Source organism: Ambystoma mexicanum, chromosome 2p (genome assembly GCF_040938575.1).
Source record: "Ambystoma mexicanum isolate Mex_15411 chromosome 2p, UKY_AmexF1_1, whole genome shotgun sequence".
In the NCBI taxonomy this organism is placed as follows: domain Eukaryota; kingdom Metazoa; phylum Chordata; class Amphibia; order Caudata; family Ambystomatidae; genus Ambystoma; species Ambystoma mexicanum.
Window position 1 is genome coordinate 437,149,936 of NC_090923.1, and position 25,449 is coordinate 437,175,384.

Sequence of the window (25,449 nt, forward strand, 5' to 3'; positions counted from 1 at the left end):
AAGCTGTCTTCCTGTCGTCTCTATTCTTTTGGTGGCACCCCTAGGCTTTTCTTGTATTCTCACTGGGCCTCATGCCTCCTCATACCCCTCATGGTACTGGCTTTCTTCCTGACCCATATGGTGTTTCCCCGTCTTCTCCTGACCCTTGACATACTGATTCACATCCTGACACCTGCAATATTGGCTGTTCCTTCCCCACCTATGTGCCACCACCATCATCCACAACTTCTGCAGCAGCATAATCTGCTGGAGCAAACAGATTGTATGTTGCCTTATCGCAAATATGCTGATAACCGTGCCACCCTCCTTGAGATTCCAAGTAGGATAAGGGACCTATGTCACAACAACACCCATATTTTCTCTTTAAAATAACTAAATTAAAATATGAAAGCTTACTCTAACAAAAACACGATATTCCCAAATTAACTGGTTTAAAACATAAGAAAAATATAAGCTTCCCAAACTTAAGTAGCAATACAAAAGAAAGGGTTTCCCTAACAAACTAAAATTCAATCTTCGATATTTCGAAAATTCAAATCACAGCACAAAAGAAAAGGTTTCCCTATAACAAAAACTCTAGCATCCAAAATATGCTACCTGAGTACCTGAGTGCATGGCTCACAAAGTAAGAAAAGAAAAAAAAAGCTTTCCCAACTAAAAACAAAATGTTTTCAAATCCCAAATAGCACATGCTGTCTACAAAGAAAAAAAAAATATTCTGCCTGACACCCCAAACTACTGCATGTTGATTAGCCCTTTCTTTCATCCTATAGGCAAATTCAACCCACAAAGATGCCTAAAAAAATGTATTGATAAATGTGTCAAAATCTTAATGTCACCTAGGTCAAGCAAAGGCAATTTTAATTGGTACCTGTACCAGTGCCTTAAGAGTAGAAACTTATCATTACTTGGGGTTTAATATGAATGATGGTGCTAAAGACCTCGTTAACGTTAGGTTCTTGAGAATGAAAGAAGAAGCATTAGTAGTCCAGGGATTGGTGCATCAGTGGCGCTAGGAGCGGGTTTGGCTGCTTCCAGTTATACAATTTTATAGAAGGAAGGCAGTACAAATTTTAACCTATGAAGAAGAAACCTCACTCTGTATGTCTACTTCGCTCTGAAATGTCTTGGAGGGGCTGTTCTTGAAGAAGGTTCTGGGGATTCCAAAAAGCACTCCTATTCAAATAATTTGGTTTGAATTTGGAATGCTATCTTTACAGGTGATGACTCAATGGAAAGCACTTGAACTTTATCGGAAATGTTTGCTCGCTCGCAGATAAAAGAACTGTATTTCAAATTTCAAGAGATGCACTGGCATCAAACACTGATAATATTCTTTCTATTTGGGAAAGAAAATGTTTAAAGGTAATGAGAGATTCAGATTTTAAGGTATATTTATTGTTGGATAATCCAGTGGTGGCTAAGGGCAAAGTATGAACCAACGATTGGATCCGAACGCAAGGCCAATGTATCTCTTACCAACAACAACAAAAAAGAGACTATGGGCTAGTTTCAAGACACAAGGGTTCTGCCCATTTAGCAAACAAGGAAATCAAAACCTGAGAACCAATGTGTCACTTCTCCTTAGAACCTCCTCTCACCAAACTCCCCTCTTTTTTCTCTTTCAGAAAGAGATCACCCAGACCATGAACCAAAAAGGTAGTGGGTAGCACACAGATATAATCTTAAAACAATTTTTATTTTATATAGATCTCAATACAAACTTCAATTCACATGTATATCTCTAAAACACAATTTTTCACAACCTGGTATTGTTAAAAACAGTCATAAAATCAAGTAGACAAACATCCAAAAATACATATTTATACCTGTACTACAAGTCGATATTTTAAAGTAGTTGATACAACCTTAGTGGTTAATTGGCCACTTGTGGTAGAACGACCTTGCAGTACAAATAGTGCAAAAAGTGCAAAGTGCAAAAAGTGCAAACTTTTCACATTAATATCTCAGAAGCAATTTAAACAAAAACAATTGTAGTGTAAACACTTCATTGGTTTCTTTTATACAATTTTTTCGAATGTATAATGGAACCCTTAACCTCAAGCAAGGGACCTTCTAGACCCTTATATTAGGATATATTAACATATATTAACATATTAACATATTCCTTTCTTCCGAAAGGTCTCTCATACTCAGTTGCACTATTGCTAAAGCATAGTTATTAAATCACAGTGTTCCTTACATATCTCTTATAAATCATTTGTGAATTTTTAAATCGAGACAAAAGCTTTAAACCAATTGGTCAAATATTTGAACAATTTAAAATGCCTCTTTCAGAAATGTATTTTTAAGAATACGTTTCAATGTATTTCCTGTAAGAGAGGTGCTTGGTTGGAGAGCTAACCTCCTTTGTGATTGTAGATTTTGTCAATCACCTAAAGAATTAAAAATGTTGAGGCATGTACTCATCGATTGTGTAAAGTTGATGGAACAGAGAAGCCTGGTTACAGGACAATGTTGAGTGCTCTCCCTTGATGAGTAGTGTGCAGTTATTTTATGTGGGGAAATATGTACATTTGTCTCTGTTATCATTTTTTTAAAGCAGATATTTTTGTAATTCGGTTTTTGGATTTATCAGATTTTATAAGCCTGCGAGCTAACATGCAAAATGGATATAAAAGCCAACTTGACATCATTGTGATGAATGTGAATAAAGTGTTTATTTTTAATAGTTATAATGATATGTGTAATTGAGATTTCACTGCTTTGAGTTAATGTTTGTGGCCGAAACACTATGGGCCTCATTACACGGACGGCGATAAGGGTTAACGGTCACCGTTAATGGTAACGGTGACCGTTAACCCTTACCGCCGTACTACGAGGTCCCTTTGCGGGTTGGGGAATTTAACGCCTGCTTTTTGCAGGCGTTAAAACCCAACCCGCAAAGGGACCTTGGTGCTAATTACGGCACCGCAAATTTGCGGTACCGTAATTAGCACCTTCCCCATTCCCATTATGCCCTATGGGGCAAAAATGGGAATGGGGAAGGGCAATGGTGGAAGGGGGAATTACTGCCCCACCAACCTTGGAGTAGGGCGGTAATTCCCCTTTCCGCCAAGGCGGTGCCGGTAATTTACCGGCATGGACCCAGGTGCTAATAGCACCTTGGTCCACCGCCCACCGTGTAATGAGGCCCTATGTATGCATTTCTATTTTTTTGGGGTCCGGGGAGGTTTGCTTGCTATGGCTATGTAATCTCCCAAACTCGTTTTCTACCTAAGACCTTACCCTAATCCATGCTAGAACAGCCACATTCGACATCACTAAGACACTCTTGGCCGAATACTTGAGCAATTGCAAATCAGAGCACAGGCTTCCCAATTTCATCTGAACTCACGAGAGAAATTCATATATCATAATATGTTGGCACCATCCTGCAAATTCACCCGAATAAGGCTATTGAGTCCATGGGATTCAGGGGAGGAGGTGTTTTGGGAGATTCACCCAGACGCATTTATAATCCACAAAATAACATTTAAAATTATACAGAAATCGACATTGTTTCTTCTATAATAAGCATTCCTGAAAATAAGCTAGCCAGAGGACTTTGACATTTGGTTAGAACTCTTTTACCTACTGAAATGGCCTACATGAAATGAAGAAGAGGTCAATAGTATAAACGATAGCACAAAAATATGAGAAGACAAAGCATTTCACTGAACAAAATTTTGTATTAGATGACTTGAACAACATCACAAAATTGTTAATTGCCAAAGTGGGATATGAGCTTCAACACTTTGATCCCCAGTTTTCTAATATGGCTGCCTCATGACTTTGGTTGTCAGTTTTGACGACTCTTGTTTTGAGAAACCGAGCTCTTGCCCTTCACCATACCAATGCTGTGTTTTATTTGATAACCAGTGCTGTCTGACACTGATGCATTTTCTATAGAATAGTAGGTGTCACTGTGATGAAAGTATATATTCACTCAAATGATCTCATCCTCGGGAAGAAGAAAGGCTGAGTTGTGGGAGGTAGAATTTGTTTCTGTGATCTAGCAAAGAAATACATATCTCTGCAACAAGTGCGTACACAATGAGTTATCTTCAGCACAAAAGTGTCACTCTAATTTATTAGAATGTATTTCAACTTTGACTATTACACACAGAAGGTTGAGCATGCTGCATTACTTGTACTATTGTGAAAGAACATTTAGTATGTACTACAGTGAGCCCAGAAGACACTATAGTTTATGACCCATTCTCTGGTCGACAGTCTTGATGCGCTCAACCTCTCTCTTCCTATGAACGGTTTAACCCACCCTAAGGGACACACCCTAGATGCAATCTTCAGCTCCCATGACCTGATTAATCTATCCCCACCATACCACTCATCTGGCCCGGCCACTTTGTCATCGCTTTCTCCATCCTCGCCCCTGCCCCTCCCCCTACACCACTGTGACCTCCCCCATGACCTCAAGTGCTGGAACAAAGTAAAGATCCTTCCTGACCTTGCCGAATCCCTACTTCTTGGAACCCCTACAATGCCCCCTCCAGACAGAGCCTTAACCATTGTCCCCTTCGATTCTTGGCTCAATTAATCACTAATTCCTCTTACCCCCTTGCGCCCCGCTTCCTCACGTAATGGACAATTCCCCATATGGTTCACGCCCAAATTTAGGAAAACCAAACAATTAAATAAATCCCTGGAACGCAAATGGCGACCATCAAAAATCGATCTCAGCAGATCCACTTTCGCCTTGCACCATTGTCACTACAAATCTGAAATCCGGAAAGCAAAAAAAGTTTAGGACAACAAGCAAATTCTCAACTGTAGAAACCGCAGTTGAGAAAATAAAATCCGACTTGGTCAAACCCACTTGCACCTCTGCCCATTCTTCCCCATCACAATCGCTCTGCAACTCATGCTCCCTACACTTCTACACCACTGCTCTTGACAGGATGAACTCCCTTAACAACAAACTGTCCCTCCCCCCCAACATCTGACCAATCCAACAACCCTCCCCCCCTCCACCCCAACCCCCAATTTACCTACCTTCGAATCCTTCAGACCCATCTCCAGAGACGAGTTTCTTGACCTACTATCTGCTAGGAAACTCCTGTCCTGCCTCTGTCCTAAAAGAAATATTCCCATCCACCTGTGCAGGAGAACACGCAAGAACCTAACTAAATGACTCCCTCAGCTCTGGCATCTTCCCTGATGCCTTCAGAATTGTCAAGACTCTTCTTAAAAAGCCATCCCTCTACCCTCTCGAACCCAATAACTACAGATCAATCTCGAACACCAGATTCTTTGCAATACTCATTGACCGAAACAGCATACTCCCAGCTTAACGCCTTTGTTGAATCCAACAACCTCCTCGAACCTGCACAATTAGGCTTCAGACCACGACATGGAAATGAAACCACTCTGACCTCGATCTGGGATGATCTTAAGGTCACTGCAGACTCAGAGGATGCACTGCAATAATTCTCCTCGACCTCTCTGCAGGCTTGGGCGTGATTAACCACTCAATCCTCCTTGACCGTCTCCACTTCCTGGGAATCCGTGGCACTGCCCTCAAGTGGATCGCCTCCTTCCTCAGCAACAGGAAACAAATAGCCCTCCTCTCCCCTTTTTTTCTGAGCAGCTTGCTCAGTTAATACTGGAGTACCGCAAGGCGCGTGACTATCTGCTCTCCTATTCAACATCTATATGTCGACCCTTCATGGAATCATTCGCTTGCACAACATCTTGTGTTACAACTACGCTGGTGATACCCAAATCATCCTTAAAATCCACAACTCAGACACCAACCCCCATCCCGACCTCGAAGCCTTTCTCCTAGATATTGACCGATGGATGACAATAAACCACCTCCTCTTAAACCCCTCTAAAACTGAAATCATGATGTGCGGCAACACTACGCTTCTACCTCATCATCCACTCCCTTGGCCCCCTTCCAAGGGCCAACTCCCCCCCCGACACAGTAAAAAGACTAGGCTGCACTATGGACTCTGGCATTACCCTTTCCCGACAGATCAACAATGTGTCTAAATGTTGCCACTACCATCTCAAACTTCTCAGACGCATCTTCTTCTACCTCTCGTTCCTGAACAGACTTGCTGCTGTTATGTCTATTCTAATGTCAAGGCAGGACTATGCCGACTCCCTATACCTAGGAGTCCCGGCATACCACCTTAATATACTCCAAAGAGCACACAACGCTGCTGCAAAACTTCTCCTTGGCCTTGGTCCAAGGGACCACACCTCTCCAGCTCTCCAAACCCTCCAATGGCTCCCAGTCGGACGAAGGGCCACTTTCAAGACTCTGAGAATCACTCACTATGCAGTGCACAAGACCGGCCCATTATACCTGCAAGAAATGGTAAAACCTTACCTCCCACCCCGCACCCTAAGATCAAGCACTGCTCTCCTTTTAGTGATCCCAACCACTAACTGTGTCAGGATAAGAGGATCTGCTTTCTCAACCTTGGCCCCGACTCTGTGGAACTCGCTTCCCCCACATATTCGACACACCCAAGACTATATGACATTCCGCAAAGTACTAAAAACGTGGATCTTTCCATAACACCAACCTCAACCTTAAGAAGTGACTGAATTTCCAAAAACCGAAAGGCTAACTACACAATGGGACCCCAACCATGCCATCAATATATAGCCCATTGATTTGTCTATAGACAGCCGTATTCCTGATTACAGAATAATCATGTCCTGGGTCATAACACCTCCCAATTCCCATGAGGCCGCTGTGTCCTCCAGACCATTTGGCCCGTGCTGTCACTGTGTGCCCCACCCAAGATTCCCTGCGATATCGCTGTGTACCCTTTGGCCCTGTGCCTTCGCTATATGCCCCATCCCGTCTCCAGTCCTCTGTGTAACGCTGTGTGCCCCCATACACCTGGTCCACCATTTTTTGCTGTGCCCCACCCCTAGAGCCCCCGTGTAGTCACTGCATATCCCACCACTGGCTCTGGCGATATAGCTATGTACCCCTCTGTTCCCCAGGTTATCACTGATTGCCCAGCCGTTTAGTCCCCATGATGCCCCGATATGCCCCCAGCCCCTTTTACCCCCCATGTTCTCACAGTATTCCCATGCCCACTTACTTCCCGTGCATTCATTGTTAACACCCTGGCACTCATGCTATCAATGTATGCCCAACCCCGCTGTGCCCCTCTGGCCCCCGTTCTGTCAATATAATTCCTGACCCTCTGGCTCCTCGTGCTTTCTTAGATGTTCCCCTCTGGTCCCCTGTGCTGTTGCTGTTCAACAACACATCTAGTCCTCTGATGTCGTTGTATGCCTCGTCTTGTACCCACTGCCCTCCTGCTCTCATGATGTCACAATATATCCCTCTGTATTGCCCTCCCCTCCGGTCCCCGTGATGTCACTGTTTGCCCCACTGTGCCTGTGTGCCGCTGTGTACCCTGCCTTCCTGTCCCCCGTAATGTCGCTTTATATCCCTCTAGCCCCCCATCCTATCACTGTAAACCCATCCCTCTGTCTCTGTGTGCCCCTTTGTGCCACATGTGTCGCTGTGTACCTCTGCCCCCCATTCCTCTGATGTCGCTATGTATCCCTCTGTATTGCCCTGCCTCTAGTCCTCTTGATGTTGCTGTGTGGCCTACTGTGCCTGTGTGTGGCAGTGTACCCTGCCATCTTGTGCCCCATGATGTCGCTATGTATCCCTCTCCTTCTCCGACCGGTCACTGTAAGCCCAGCTCTCTGTCACTATGTCCCCCTTTATGCCCCGTCTGTCACTGTTAACCCTGCTCTCCTGTTTCCGTGATGTCATTATGTATCCCTCTGGCCCCCCGTCCTGTCGCTATAAGCCCATCCCTATAGTCACTATGTATCCCTCTGCCACCCCCGTCCTGTCGATATAAGACCATCCCTATAGTCGCTATGTATCCCTCTGCCGCCCCCGTCCTGTTGATATAAGCCTATCCCTATGGTCGCTATGTATCCCTCTGGCCCCTGCCCTGTCGCTGTAAACCCAGCCCTCTAGTCTCCCTACCCTGTCCAGCTCCTGTGTTTCCACTCTGTATGCCTGCCCCTCTGGCCCCCCACCCTGTACCCCCTGTCTTTGTCACTGTATACTGAGCCTGATAGTCCCTGTGATGTCCCTATTGTGCCCCTACCACTCCATACACCATGCCGTTGATGCATACTCCCACCCCTGTTCCCCTTAATGTGACTGTTTACCCAGCCCTTCATTTCCCCTCAATGTCTCTGTGTACCCACTACACCTTAGGTCCCAATGCTTCACTGCCCAGACCATCTGGTCACTGCGCCAATCCGCCGGTCCAATATGACCCTGCTGTGTGCACAGCCCCTTGCCTCCCAGCGGTGATGCTACTCGCCCGCACCTTACCACTTGGTCCCCTATGATATCGGAGTACACCCATGCCCCTCTCGTGTCCCACGAAATCACTGCATGTCCAGCCCACCCGGTCCTGCCTTGATGTTGCTCTATACCCCCAGCCCCTCTGGTTCCGTAATGTCTCTCTCTACCTCTGGCCCCTGCATGCTTGCTGTTTCCCCCTACCCCGGTCCCACCCAAGGTGTACCAACACTTCCGGACCACATGTACCGTTCCCTGGCATGCCTCCTGCCCGTACCTCCCCACCTGCACATAGGGTTTCCCTAGACCGAGTGCAGTAGCTAGTCTTCACATTTGCTCTGCGCATGGCCTGTGGAAGCGTCTCTGCGTCCTCTCGTTCTCCCTCACTTGTCATTGAGCGCTTAAGAAGCGCAGTATGCTTAAGCAGTTTATGGATGAACCATCATATAATATCATATCACTACGCTTACTCTCTACTCTACACCATCAGTCAATGTACTACAGCTATACCCCTCGATAAATTCGGCCAAGCTGCTCACATACAAACACTACCACATGAACATCACATCACTCTAATAAAACACAGCTATATCCCACGACAACCCAACCTAGCTGCACATATACGCGTCCTACAGTCCTAATGCAGCCAGAATCCAGTCTGAATGTCCACCCACCAGACTGCACACATTCAACTGATATCTTCACCACCACTCCTAATGCTTGGATGCAGTTACCATCTGGCAATTACATCAGCTGCACACATAACTGGTGCACTCACGCACCCTACAACATTTAAATCTCTACTGACCTGAACTGTCGTTCCGAGAATGTGTGTACCACAACCCCTTGGTTCCTCACATTTCACTGTTGCCCAGATCATCTTGTCACTGCGCCATTCCGCCGGTCCAATATGACGCCACTGTGTGCCCGTCCTTTTGCTCCCTACGGTGTCGCTGTATGCCCCCGCTTCCCACCTGGTCCTCTAAGACATCGCAGTTTACCGATGCCCCTCTAGTGTCTCATGTAGTCGATATGTGCCCGATGCCTCTGGTTCTCTTATGTCACTGGGGGTCATTCCGACCCTGGCGGTAGGGGGTTAACGGCACCGGTAAGGATGCCGGTGCCGTTAACCCCCTACCGCCCTATTACGAGGTCCCTTAGCGGGTCCCACCAGGACCGGCTGGTTTTACCAGCCAGCCTTAGTGGGACTCGTTAAGGGACCATGGAGCTAATAACAGGCCCGCAATTTGCGGGCCCGTTATTATCTCCTTCCCCATTCCCATTGAGCCCTATGGGGGCTCAAATGGAAATGGGGAATGGTTTTCGAAATGGGGACTTACCGGGTCCGCATAGGTCGGAATGTCCCAGTAAGTCCCCATTCCGACACCACTGACCTGGACCCGAGTTTGGAGGCAGCCATGGTGCTAATAGCTCCATGGCTGCCTCCAAACTCGGAATTACCCCCACTGTATTCCAGCAGCCCCTCTAGTTCCATGATGGCTCTCTATATGTCTTGCCCCTTCATGCATGCTGTTTGCCATACCTGCACCCCCTCTGGCCCGCAATGTCTCTCCATACCTCTTGCCTCTGCATGCCTGCTGTCTACCATACACGGCCCCCGCAATGTCGCTATGTACCCAGCCCTCACCCCATGTACCATTCCCATTCATGCACCCTGTACGTGCTTTAGCACATGCACGGTCTGGGTTCACTGGACCAAGTACTGTCGCTAGTCTTCACATTAATGCTGCGCTTGGCCTGTGGGAATGTCCTTGCGTTCTCCCTCATTCCCCCGTCACCTAGCGATCTCGAAGCACACTGTGCTTAAGCGCTTTGTGGATAAACTATCATATCATATCACTATGCTTACTCTCTACTATACACCAACAATTAGAATACAGCTATACCCCTCAATAAAATTCAGCCTAGCAGCTCACATAAGAACACTACCCCATGAACACCCCATCACTCTCATGAAAAGCAGATATATCCCATGACAATCCGGCATTGCTGCTCACATAAGCGTCCTGCAGGCCTAACGCAGCCAGAACCCAGTCTGGGTGTCCACCCACCAGATTGCACACATTCAACAAATATCCTCATCACTACACCTAATGCTAGGACGCAGCTACCATCAGGCAATTACATCAGGTGCATACATAACTGGTGCACTCACGCACCCTACGACACTAACTCTCTCTACTCACTCTACTGACCTGGACTGTGGTCCCTGAGGGCGTTCAACCTACGAGCGCTTTGAGGTCATACCAATGATGTATAGGGTGCTATATAAATGCCAAATAACATAACATTAATCAGGTTGCAGTATGAGAGCCTGAGCTCTGCACTTGACATCAAATGTATTTATTCAGTTTATGGAAAAATATGGGGCATTCACTTCTTTTTAACAGTTGGCCCTGTGGGGGCCACTCCAAATGTAGGGGGCCAGGCAGGTACCAATGTATCCCTCACTCAAAACATAAATGGTACATCCTAAGGCCACACTCTATTGCTGTTGTACCCTGTTAGAGTATGCAGGATACATCAATAGGCTTGCACATAAACACTGGTCACCTTACAAAGTACTTCATCTGCACAGCTCTTTCCAGTCACTTCTGCATTACAACTTGGCATTGCACATGATCATTGTATTACACAATGATATGTGACAATGCTACACATGTTCAGTTTAGTGAATGCTCCAACTATAGGTTTTGCACTGTACAAAGAAGAGATCGGATGATTGGGTGACTGGTTGATCAACTAGGCCATGACCAAAGAACAATAGTCTAAAAAGTGCACATAATATGTTCACCTAAATGATATAATTACTAAGTCTGGCAACAATAGCAGACTCTGCAAGATGTTCTTTATGTGCAATGCGTTGTGGCAATAGTCCAGTATCTGCCTATACATGGTTTCAATGACATGGATCCCCATACATAAATACACTTTCATATTTTTTTCAAAAATTGGCTTGTCTACTCACTCCTTTCTTCCGTGAAGGCAAGCAGATAACACACAGGGCCCCCCTCTTTCTTCCATCAATGAGAATCAAATCAGGCTTAGCATTACATACGTTTGAGTAGGCATGGCCTGTTGTTGTGTTGTGTTTTACAGAAACATTTCACTAGTGCATGTACAATTCTGCACAGTATTAGCAATAAGGCATAATGAGCTCATTGTTTGGTTACTTATAAACATGTCACGATGTATTTAATCAGTGATTAGAAACATTCAAAACATCATACACACACACTACAATAATACGTGCAACCCATGAAACAGCAATGACACGTACTTTCCCTCAACCCTCCTTTGAACCACACCCTCTAAGGATATAGCCATTTTGACAATCATGTGTTCTTGTTAAAACATAAACTTCTCCTTGGCCTTGGTCTAAGAGACCACACCGCCCCCAGCTCTCCAAACCCTCCAATGGCTCCCAGTCGGACGAAGGGCCACTTTCAAGACCCTGAGCATCACTCACCGTGCAGTGCACAAGACCGGCCCATTATACCTGCAAGAAATGGTAAAACTTTACCTCCCACCCCGCACCCTAAGATCAAGCACTGTTCTCCTTTTAGTGATCCCAACCACTAACTCTGTCAGGATCGGAGGATCTGCTTTCTCAACCTTGGCCCCGACTCTGTGGAACTCGCTTCCCCCACATATTAAACACACCCAAGCCTATATGACATTCCGCAAAGTACTAAAAATGTGGCTCTTTCCATAACACCAACCTCAACTTGCACATGGCCTGTGGAAGCGTCTCTGCGTCCTCTCGTTCTCCCTCACTTGTCATCGAGCGCTTTAGAAGCGCAGTATGCTTAAGCAGTTCATGGATGAACCTTCATATAATATCATATCACTATGCTTACTCTCTACTCGACACCATCACTCAATATACTACAGCTATACCCCTCCATAAATTCGGCCAAGCTGCTCACATACAAAAACTACCGCATGAACATCACATCACTCTAATAAAACACAGCTGTATCCCACGACAACCGAACCTAGCTGCACACATAAGCGTCCTACAGGCCTAATGCAGCCAGAATCCAGTCTGAATGTCCACCCACCAGACTGCCCACATTCAACTGATATCTTCACCACCACTCCTAATGCTTGGATGCAGCTACCATATGGCAATTATATCAGCTGTACACATAACTGGTGCACTCACGCACCCTACAACACTTAAATCTCTACTGACCTGAACTGTCGTTCCGAGAATTTGTGTACCACAACCCCTTGGGTCCTCACATTTCGCTGTTGCCCAGATCTTCTCGTCACTGCGCCATTCCGCCGGTCCAATATGATGCCACTGTGTGCCCGCCCTTTTGCTCCCTCCGGTGTCGCTGTATGCCCCCGCTTCCCACCTGGTCCTCTAAGACATCTAAGTGTACCCATGCCCCTCTAGTATCTCATGTAGTCGATATGTGCCCTATGCCTCTGGTTCTCTTATGTCACTGGGGGTCATTCCGACCCTGGCGGTAGGGAGTTAACGGCACGGGTAAGGATGCCGGTGCCGTTAACCCCCTACCGCCCTATTACGAGGTCCCTTAGCAGGTCCCACCAGGACCAGCTGGTTTTAGCAGCGGGCCTTAGTGGGACTCGTTAAGGGACTATGGAGCGAATAACGGGCCCGCAATTAGCTCCTTCCCCATTCCCATTAAGCCCGATGGGGCCTCAAATGGGAATGGGGAATAGTTTCCGAAATGGGGTCTTACCGGGTCCGCATAGGTCGAAATGTCCCAGTAAGTCCCCATTCCGACACCACTGACCTGGACCCGAGTTTGGAGGAAGCCATGGTGCTAATAGTACCATGGATGCCTCCAAACTCGGAATGACCCCCACTGTATTCCAGCAGCCCCTCTAGTTCCATGATGGCTCTCTGTATGTCTTGCCCCTTCATGCATGCTGTTTGCCATACCTGCACACCCTCTGGTCTGCAATGTCTCGCCATACTCTTGCCTCTGCATGCCTGCTGTCTACCATACACGGCCCCCGCAATGTCGCCATGTACCCAGCCCTCACCCCAGGTACCATTCCCATTCATGCTCCCTGTCCGTGCTTTAGCACATGCACGTCTGGGTTCACTGGACCAAGTACTGTCGCTAGTCTTCACATTCATGCTGCGCTTGGCCTATGGGAATGTCCTTGCGTTCTCCCTCATTCCCCCGTCACCTAGCGATCTCGAAGCGCACTGTGCTTATGCGCTTTGTGGATGAACTATCATAACATATCACTATGCTTACTCTACTATACACCATCAAACAATTAGAATACAGCTATACCCCTCAATAAAATTCAGCCTAGCAGCTCACATAAGAACACTACCCCATGAACACCCCAACACTCTCATGAAACACAGATATATCCCATGACAATCCGGCATTGCTGCTCACATAAGTGTCCTACAGGCCTAACACAGCCAGTACCCAGTCTTGGTGTCCACCCACCAGACTGCACACATTCAACTAATATCCTCATCACTACACCTAATGCTAGGACGCAGCTACCATCAGGCAATTACATCAGGTGCATACATAACTGGTGCACTCACGCACCCTACAACACTAACTCTCTCTACTCACTCTACTGACCTGGACTGTGGTCCCTGAGGGCGTTCAACCTACGAGCGCTTTGAGGTCATACCAATGATGTATAGAGTGCTATAAAAATGCCAAATAACATAACATTAATCAGGTTGCAGTATGAGAGCCTGAGCTCTGCACTTGACATCAAATGTATTTATTCAGTTTATGGAAAAATAAGAGGCATTCACTTCTTTTTAACAGTTGGCCCTGTGGGGGCCACTCCAAATGTAGGGGGCCAGTTAGGTACCAATTTAGCCCTCACTCAAACACCACTGGTACATCCTAAGGCCATAACTCTATTGCTGTCGTACCTGTTAGAGTATGCAGGATACAACATTAGGCTTGCACATAAACACCGGTCACCTTACAAAGTACTTCATCTGCACAGCTCTTTGCAGTCACTTCTGCATTACAACTTGGCATTGCACACGATCATTGTATTACACAATGAAATGTGACAATGCTACACACGTTCAGTTTAGTGAATGCTCCAACTATAGGTTTTGCACTGTACAAAGAAGAGATCGGATGATTGGGTGACTGGTTGATCAACTAGGCCATGACCAAAGAACAATAGTCTAAAAAGTGCACATAATATGTTCACCTAAATGATATAATTACTAAGTCTGGCAACAATAGCAGACTCTGCAAGATGTTCTTTATGTGCAATGCGTTGTGGCAATAGTCCAGTATCTGCCTATACATGGTTTCAATGACATGGATCCCCATACATAAATACACTTTCATATTTTTTTCAAAAATTGGCTTGTCTACTCACTCCTTTCTTCCGTGAAGGCAAGCAGATAACACACAGGGCCCCCCTCTTTCTTCCATCAATGAGAATCAAATCAGGCTTAGCATTACATACGTTTGAGTAGGCATGGCCTGTTGTTGTGTTGTGTTTTACAGAAACATTGCACTAGTGCATGTACAATTCTGCACAGTATTAGCAATAAGGCATAATGAGCTCATTGTTTGGTTACTTATAAACATGTCACGATGTATTTAATCAGTGATTAGAAACATTCAAAACATCATACACACCCACTACAATAATACGTGCAACCCATGAAACAGCAATGACACGTACTTTCCCTCAACCCTCCTTTGAACCACACCCTCTAAGGTTATAGCCATTTTGCCAATCATGTGTTATTGTTAAAACATAATATTACAAACTAAATCATATTCAGAATAAGCCATTCGTTCATTCATATTTGCAAAAACGACGAACATAGAATTCATTAAAATAACAGTGATTCTCACTCCATTGTTATCCAACCCATCCTAGTTCTTTCATTCACTCACTACTCGAGGGCCCATACAACAACCCCTACCCATTACTCTGTATGTAAGCTCAAGCTTTATTTGCTAAGCACCTAACTTTCTTTTAATACCCCTTTCTACATTAATTTGCTGCAGGGTATTTTGTCTTTAGATATTTTCAGCTGCAATGATGGTCTATTCCATAGGAAATCTGCACTCAGTATGCTGTTATGTTGCATAGCATCTGAAAAGTATGTAAAACACACAGTTCTCGTACCTTCGCATTCCACTAATAAATGCGTAATTGATTCAACTTGCCTTTCCTGACAAAAACGACAGTCACATTCCTGTTTCAAGTTCAACTACGATCCTACCCTACCCAGAGTAGGTATCAGGTTTAACTGGAATATCATGAGACTCGGTCAATGCTTGGTTGCGGGAAATTTAACAATAAATGAATGTAATGTAACTCTTTTCCTATGAATGTTCTTAAAGTCAATGCAGGACTTACAGTGATTATTTTGGTCTCTATTCGATGCCCAATCATAGTTCAGTAGTTTCTTTGTCACTATATTAGAGCTATCTATCATTTATTTCATAGTTGATCCAATTAGATAAAGGGCCAGATTCGTGGAATTTTTTGCAGGGAAAATTGGGACTTTGTGTGCCATTCTGCGTACAAAACCCCCTTCATCAATTCATGGAATCGACTTTGCAGGAATAATCCATACAGAGCGGGGCCTACACGCAGGTCCTGCATGTTCCTGCATGCAGTCGGAGTGTGCTGTGTGAATTTCCACACAGAGGGTGTGTGTGACCTACGCAGACTTCAAAGTAGGGTACGGGACATGCAGAATGATGAAGAACAAAGCAAATTATGGGCATGTCGAGGGACGACCCGTGCGTGTCATTCGCACGCCCACAAATGCGCTGAACCAAACATATTCCTGGATGTGACCGTGCAACCTCACTTCAGGGAAATCACCATGCAAAGCTTGCGAGTGGATTGCCCCCCAAAGCAGCATAAAGACCGATGCGCATAGGAATCAAAGCACAAAGGTAAAATAGGTATATGTATTTAGGGGTGCGTGCAAGAAGTCAGGGTTTCCAATCGAAGTTAGGGGTGCACATAAGCAGTGTAGCGGAGTGCAGACACAGTTTACGGGGTTTGCACATGCATAATTACCAGGAAATTACTACCTTTACGATCCATGGTGTGCATGTTGAGGGGGTGCTAGGCATAGTAATGGGGGAACCTATGCCGTATCACCGGAGCGCTGCCTTGGTTGTAGGGGTTTGCAAGCAGTATTGCTGGGATGCATTACTTTCCTCGAGGATTGCACAAAGGTCTGTATAAGCAGCTGGAATTGCTATGCATGGGGGGCATGTTGTGGCCCTTCCGGACACAACTTGCACATAGGGTTACGTTGTGGGTACAATTCTGTGAATATGCAGTGCTTGCAGAATGTCTTTTGCACGCAGGGATACGCAATGTAGTTTTGGGAACGCAGGCTTTGCGGGATCAATGCGCCATGAATCGGGACAATAGGTGGCCATTCCTTTCTTCATGAGATTAACTACCTCAACTACTCTGTTGGTATTGTACACTTCTTTCAGGACTTCAACAAAGTAGTACTTTGGTGGTGTAAGAATCATACTTATTAAATTCAACCTACACCAGCATATCATTTGTATTTTGTATTTATTTTATTTATAAAAGCGCAGCCAGGCCCGGGGGCATACGGGCGCGTAGGTTAGATCTGGTTACAGTTACAATTGAGTGCAGTAAACAAGGGTTACTTTACAGTTACAGAATGGTTACATACTTAGTATTACAGATACATACAAGCATGGTCAATAAGCATGGTCTAAAATAAATACATTAATTACAGGGTGTTCCGTCAGCCGTCAGTCGTTCTGGGATCTGGAAGGTTAGGCTGTCATAGAGTCCATGTTGTGAAGCCACTGCTTCATGTTGCGTTTGAATAGGTTAAATCAGGGTTCTGACCTAAGGAGCATGGGGAGTGTGTTCCGTAGTTTAGAGGCTTGTACAGGGAAGCTAACTCCACCCGAATTATGGAGTTTGAATCTCGGTATGGTCGGTATGGTCATTGCAAACAATTAGGCCTAGCATATTTCTCAAAATTGGTACCGGCAAGGACTGTGGTATATTCATTACTGGTCTCCACATTATACCTTCTATTTTTATTACTGCCTTCCATTCATTGGACTTTAAAAGTTCCAGTCCATAAATTAATTTTGGTATGGCTGTCATTTTATAAAAATTCATTAGTGGGATGAGCGTAAATGTGCAAGATTATTTGTTTATCATTTTCATCTGCACTCTCAGTCATTTTTGCTCTGATCAATACATCTTCCTGCTGTAACTGAACACTTTTGGTACGCTTTATCATAACTCTTTATTATGAAGCCCAAATATATAATGGACTGGACTTGCTCCCTCTTTTCCTCTGATTGTTAAATGATTATTTTATTTTTTTATATTATACTTTACTGTTTTGGTTTATAAAACCTTTACACATATATCTTTAGCAATTTTACAAGCAACAATTTCTTGAGATCATTACAAACAAACAATTTATTTTAACATCTCTAAAAAGTTCATCTTGCTACTCAGACATTGATTACTTTAGACATACAAATCTAAAAAAGCTGTTATGATATTACTTTACCATAAAACGAATATATTACCTAAAACAATTTACAGACATTTTTAAAACAAATTAAGAGTTGCTGGCTTCAGAGACACAGATTTGCCATGCATATTATTCAGCCGCAGCAGATACAAGAACTCATTTTCTGCATTCGGAATATAGGCAATGAAATATTTAATTCTTTGGGTCAATAAGGCTGGTCAATAAATGTGGTAACGTTTCTATAACATCATATTCAAGTAGTGTCTGCATGAGATTTCTCCATTTCTAAATTTTAGACGCAGGCCAAGTATTTCATTTGTAAGTAAGACATTGAACCTAAAATGTATAAAGTACCTTATTTGGATTATTGATCAATATCCCAATAGAAGAGCCCATAATAAATAGGCTACTAATTCCTTCCTCATACAATTCTTGAATACCCCATTTTCAGCCCATTTCTCAATTGCTTACCCAACATTTAATAAACATTACAGTGTGTGTTTAACATACATTTCCTCAACAGATTTGAGTCTTTTCCACAATATTATACTTGTAATGTATTGACGTCCCAATTTATAACGTATTACCACAAGTGGAACAAATTTTGGTATACAATAAAATATAGCACGCCATATTATAGCTTTAAAGTGTTTCAGTTCCTACAATACCCAGGTGGGGAATAACTTTCATTTTGTAAAATTTAAGAGTTGGGTGTATAGAAAATGTTCCATACTTTCTATCCACAACTTTCATTTGTGATACAAGTTTCAGACACTTCTCTTTGATTTAATTCCTGAACAAACATTGTGTATATCTTCCCACGATAGGAAGACCAAAGTATGTTATATTTGTTTTCTCCCTCAATTTGCTGTTATCAAGCCACCGAGAAAAAATATTTTTGATCTTCCTACTTGACCTTCCTACTATGATTATGTTTTACTTGTGTTTGGAATTTTGCCCTGCTGATAATACGTGCACAATTTCTGACATAGATACTGGGTGGTATACAAAAACCTGGCACTGGTTCCAGTGTAATTATAACTACAGCAACATGTCCTAATGAGCAAAAAACATATTGGGCCTCATTACGAGTTTGGCGGTAGCCATGGAGCTATCAACTACATGGCTGCCGCCAAACCGGTCTCCTTTACCGGGTTCCCAGAATGGGGAATTACCAGGCCATTCCGAGTTCGGAGGGCCTGGTAATTCCTTCCTCTTGGAGCCCGGGCCCGGATCTTCCCCATTCCCATCTCAGCCCCCATAGGGCTCAATGGGAATGGGAGAGGGAGCTAACAACAGGCCGATTACGACCGGCCTGTTGTTAGCTCCATCCTCCACTCGCGGGACCCGGTAACGACGCCTGGTTTTACCAGGCGTCGTTACCGGGTCCCGCGAGGGTACCTCGTAATTTCGGGAACGGGTTTAACGGGTCTGCCTCCATTAGCGGAGCCCGTTAACCAGTTCCGCGAAGGTCGTAATGAGGCCCATTGTGTGAATATGGTTTTGCACCAAGGAGGAAAAGTGCTACAACTAGTACAAATATTCCCCTGCTGCACATATGTGTTGCATGATTATGTTTTTGCATTAGGGACATTTTTGCCACAATGCTAATTAAACTTGCACCAGTGAATGCTTTGCATAATATAACTCTCAGTACTATTTATTTATTTCACAATAAAGAAAGGCTGAACCCAGCCACTATAGATTGAAGTGTGTGCTTTCTGCAGTGATCACGTCAACCCTCTGTATAATCAATCTGTATATGTCATTCTTCGTTAGAGCAACACAGTCTTTGAAAGGCTACATTTAGCTCCCAACATTGTGTGAGTTTACAAAATAATGTTTCTAGGCTGGTATGTCCCACGTTGGTTGGCTATATAGGGAAGTGTGACCAAGACGCAGGGTGCCGAAACGTACAACCCTCAGGCAAATGCTCAGTCAACTGCTACTGCAAATACAGCAGGAAGCAAACATCAAAACAGAATTGTCTTTAATATAGCGGTTCATGTCTGTAGCTGTAACACAATGTAGACACATTTTTTGGATTCTTTTCAAAGCTCACTCTATATGCCTTCTCTTGTCTCATTCCCACACATCCCTTGACTGTAAGTAAGTTTGGATTTTAAAGCTTGTCAAATCCATGCTGTATAAGTAGTTTAGAATATGGTAAACATGTATTCATAATTTATATTTGCTCATTTGTATGTGTATGTATTTTTGTAATTGAAACATGCTTTGTTAAGAAGCACTGTACAATGACATGTTGATGCCGCTAGGAGTCCCATTGCAAGGTGCTTTACAAATCATTAAAAAGGCACAATATCAGAGCTTGATATTTTAAAGGTTAGGGAAGGAGATGCAAATAGATCTTCAGGTCTTATGTATGTAAACCTATGTGTTAACCAGTGAAGATGAAGGCTCTGGTTCCTGGAGAGTAGGTGGTTCTCATGTGTGATATTGAAGCGAGTAGCTATTGTTATGTCGTTGATTTCTGGTGGTAGTGAGTTCCAATAATGTGGAGCCAGATGTTTGAAGAAGTGAAAACTGGATGGAGAACAGTGTGGATGAGCAATATTTAAGATTAGGAGAGTTTTGGAATATAGTGTGCAAGAGAGGTGAGTAACAGGAGATACACATTGCAAGGAGGGAATAGTGAGCACATGGATACATTTCGTTTTTTAAATTTCTTTCTTGATTTAATTGTGACACAATTTTTACTAGAAAATATCTTCATTACTTTTGATCTATTACTTATTCTCTAAAACAATTCTGACCTGTTCCAAACAAATGATCACTTCGTCATGGCTCTGTTGTGGGCTGGAAATTATTAATTAAAGACATAAGGGTCCCGAAATAACTGAAACTTCCCCATCTTTAGTGGTGAGTCTTGTCTAGTCCAATATTGTCAAATAATTTTACTACTGCAATTTTCCAAGAAGTTTTTTCTCTGCTCATTAAACGAGCCCAGCATTCATCCTCATCGTAGAAGTGTAAGTCCTTAAAGAGTTGACCAAGATAGATGGAACAGTATTTTGGGTCCCCACACATTATAAGAGAAGGTGTCTTATTGTTTCCACTTAAGCTGGATGATTACAGAACCTGCATTTGTTGGAACTAGATTTGCCTTGTAGGGTTAAAACTTCATTTGTGTTTCACAGGTTTAAGCAGATCTGTAAGAAACCCTGTCACACTCTTTTGTCAGGAAATGTTGTCAGGTAAGGCAGTACTTGCCAGGAGGAGGTTGTTATCTAATGACCTTTCCTCAGTCTGTTTTGCTTTTGATGATGTCCAAAATCAGCGGACCGAAGGATGACTAACTTTTCTGTAGAGCATTAAGGTGTTACGAGCGACGACCGTGCTCAGTGTCATTAGGCTCAGTTCCCTCCGGATTAGTGCGACGGGAGTAGACTGTGTACCTTTTGCCAAAACTGTCCTTCCAGTTTTTGCCATAGGTCTGCTGGGATTTTAGGCATTGCTTCAACTCCATAAATTAGTCCCGGTACCACCTTGGCATTATAAAAGTTGAAAACTGTGATAAACGAGAAACAAGCATATTTCCTGTCAACGGCTTTGGTTTGCGTTATCAATACTTTGTTATTTGCGTGTAGATTCTCTTGCATTGGAATCTCTGTTAAACTGTTATTCAGAGTGATTCCCAGATATTTGAAATCCTTGACTTTCTCCAGTTTCACTCCTTCAATTTACCATTTAGAATGTTCTTTATTTTTGAAGCCGTGACACTTTCGACTCGCTCTGCGTTGTCAAATGAGAAATTATATCGTGCCTCCTATTGCAATGAATATATGTATATTGGCCTACGCCAAGCTGCTTGTAAGTCACATGCGAACAAATCCGTGTCGCAAGGTCCTGACTTTAAAATCAAGGTAAGCCGTCATTTTAGGTCAATCCGCCATTTTGGGTTCGCTTTGTAAAGTCACCCTGTGAGTTAAAATGGTGGACGATGTCATTCCGAAATACAACATGGCCGTCTTGATCTCTGTGTGTAATTAATATATAACTTGCCTGCAGGGCACTTGTTAAGGTCGTGAACTGAGACCTTGTCCTTCATTGACCTGTGTGTAAAGGATTACTCGTTCAATGAAACTAATCCACGAGCATATGTTAAGAACAATGTATTCAAATACGGAACTAAGAACACTTGTTTAACTACATTTTATTAATGTTTGAGAAGACCTGTATGGGAAATCCCAAAACACACAGTTGCCGTGTAGGCTTGTTGATGTATGTATCAAAGGCAAACTAGTTACATGTGGCTATGCGAACTCGGCATGAACCCTAGATCAGTAATATATTAGAGGAATATTAACCCGAAGTAGGGTTGGACATCGTGTTCGCAAATAGTATAAAAGAGCAATGAATTCTAATGTACAGCGTCTCTCACTGAATACACCGAACCACGCTGGAGTTCGCTGTGTTGCACTGAGGGCTGATAGCTATCTGATTTTGTTCCGTTCTTTGTAACTGAATTCAGTATAAATTAAAGTACTTTGTATGTTCCTTTGTAACCCGTGTTCGGTGTATTTCCTTTTGGGGAACTCAGCCTCGATATTTTGATTTTGTTTTCACAGTTGGCGCCCGAACAGGGACCCTCAAGATTGATGCCGGATTAACAAAGGTTGACCCTCGCTATCAGACCGGGATCGGACGGTGTGACAAAATAAGGGGGCCCCCACTGAACGAGATGCGACACCTCAGCAGCGCTGCACGACCCGATCCCTGGACGATTAGCTTGTGGTCCGAGAATGGCATCTTGACGAGGGTCCACTTATCGAGGCGGGCAGATTTGCCGAAATCACCACACACGAGGTAAGATTAGTTAGGTAAGATTCTTTGAAATCCGATCGGACCTCCTTAGGCTTGATCAGGTGAGTCGTGACCCGACTCTTAATATAATCCTGATAATTTGATTTTGGCGTATTGTATCTGCAGACACAATTATTGACCAGGTAACACCAATAATTTGATATGCCTGGGAAATTGTCTACATGCTTCAGGGCGTTATTCCGCAGCAATAGACAATCTTTGGAATTTAGCCATCCCGCACCACAGGAGGGGTTGCCGGCGTGTACTATGTACTGTAAGCATGGCATTGGAAGTATAGTATTTAATGATATTTGGCACAGACAAACCAGACATGCCTCCGAACTTCAGTGGCCAATCAATGGTAGTTTTGAAATCCCTCGTATTGAGTATTTAGAGTCAATTCTATTAAAGAAAAAAGGCTAGACGTGCAGCATTTGATGTTTTGCAGAATTGGAAAAAAGAAGCGTTGCAGCAACTTAAAAGTAGAGAAAAACATGCGTGGCCTCATAAAACGAATGCCGAAAAAGCATTATTGTGTGACCAAGATAAACATTCTGAATCGACTAGGAATATGGATAGGGCTTTCTCACCTGGAATACAGAAAATCTATTATTCTAAAGACCTTCGTGTTTCTGACGAATTCGTAGACAAATTGTTAAATGAAAGAAGGCCTGGTGCCTCTGCGCCACCTCCGTATGTTCCTCTTCCTGCTGCTTTGCCTCTTCCTCCTGCTCTTCCTGCTCTACCTGCTGTTCTTACCATTGTTCCTGCTCCTCCCAATGTTCCTCTTCCTCCAGCTCCTCCACCTCTTCTTCTTCTTATCGCACCTGTAACAGTACCTCCATTGAATTTGCCTGCTCCCCCTCTTGCAAGTGGTCTTGTGCCGCTTGTAGTCGATCAAGGTGCGGGGTCGAAGGTTGCCACTCGCAATACTGTACCACCAGAGAAGAAACATGATTTGATTGCATGGGCTAAGCATTATATGGAGAGGGATGATCAACCTAATGTCTTTGCCACACTTCATAAAATGGATAATTTTCCTGAGAAAAATGTTTTCATTGAAGGTTTAGGGATTCATTTACGTGTGATGTGGGGCAAATTAAATGAAACAGATTCAGGGGTTAAGGGATCTAAATAATTTAGCGTTTTCAAGAGACACTGTGGAGAAAGTAAATGAGCATGTCGAGAGGTTATTTGAGTATAGAAAGGAGTTGGAAAGGTTACAGAATGAGGATGACGAGGGGGAAAGTATGTATGTACAGAAACGGGTCCTTCCTTGTTGAAAATCGATATCTGAGGAAGCACGAATTTGTACGAAGGATGCGCTTAGATGGATTTCAGATAAATCGATAACTGCAGTTGAGGTACATGACACATATAGTCAGTATACGCCATAAATGCAGAGGAAAGTGATACAGGTAATGATAGAGTACCTACAGGGTGATTGTGTAAAAAGAAAGATTAGTTGTCCCACAGAGTTATTGAGTATTTATAAGAGAGCTTTTTCACTTGACACTTCTTCGACTGCTTTAGCGCTCGACTTAGCTCTGTTGCTTAGTAAGCGTTCAGAGTCACCTACTTCTCAGTTGCCTATGAGAGAGGTTCCTCCAACATTTGTCCCGAAGGTTGAGGTTGCGGCCAATGCTGCACAGGGTATAGTTGCTGTGAACATTCCTGCACATTATATATCACAGTTTGTTCATGTTCCGTTCTCAAGACAAGAAGTGAATACTATTAGACAATCTATTCCTGATTTTAGGAACAATCTGAGAGGATTCTATAAAGAAATAAAGTCTGTCTTGCAGTCCTCAGTGTTCATCTTAGGCGATATTGATTTGTTATTTCCTGTACTCCTGCCCATAGATTTGTTGAAACAAGTTAGAACTATAGACGACGTGCCAGGATTGGGAGATACATGGGGGAATATAACTAGATTCAATGGAGAAAGGCCAGCTTGTGAACGACTGCCCCAGGTGATACTGACTTTGCCTGATAGAATCATGCAAAATTTAAAACCATAATTCCTGAGAAAAGAATGATTTGGGACAAACTTACGGCCTGTGTCCAAGGGAAGTCTGAGGGTGCTACTGAGTTCTTTAATCGGTTCGAACAGGTATTCTCGGATTTCAGCGGACAAGACCTAGGCACAGAGTCTGGGAAAAGGTTATTTGTGGACAAATTTGTGTGTGGATTGCTGCCTGACATCCAGTCACAGATTATGTCCTCTGAGAGCGCTTGGCAGGCGAAGTCCCAATCAGAAGTACTGCATATGGCTCAGTACTACGAAAATTGTGTCAATAATGAAAAAGATAGAGTTGAAAAACGAAAAGGTGATTTAAAGACTAAAGTACTATTACAGCAAATTGTTAGAGGCCCCAGAGGGAGTAGTTCGCAGATTAGAGGTCAGTATGTCCCTCAAGGGAATGTGCCTTTGGGTCCTATGAACATTAACCAGTGTGTCTATTGTCGACAAGAGGGTCATTGGCGTGCGCAATGCCCCGTCCTTCGACAGAGGTCGAATAACACATTTGGGAATATGGGTAGATGATCCAGAAGTCACCCGGGTGCAGGGGGCACTGGTAGAGGTCAGTTTGCACGGGATCCTCATCAACCTTTTTCACAGGATAATCAGACTTCGAGTGTGGACACTAGGAACATATTTGATCATCCTTCTACTGCATATCTATCTGAAGAGCTTCCTTTTGAAGATATTCTGTTTCGTTAGGATTGCCCGAAGCAGGGTTTGGAACCTATACCTATTCCCGTC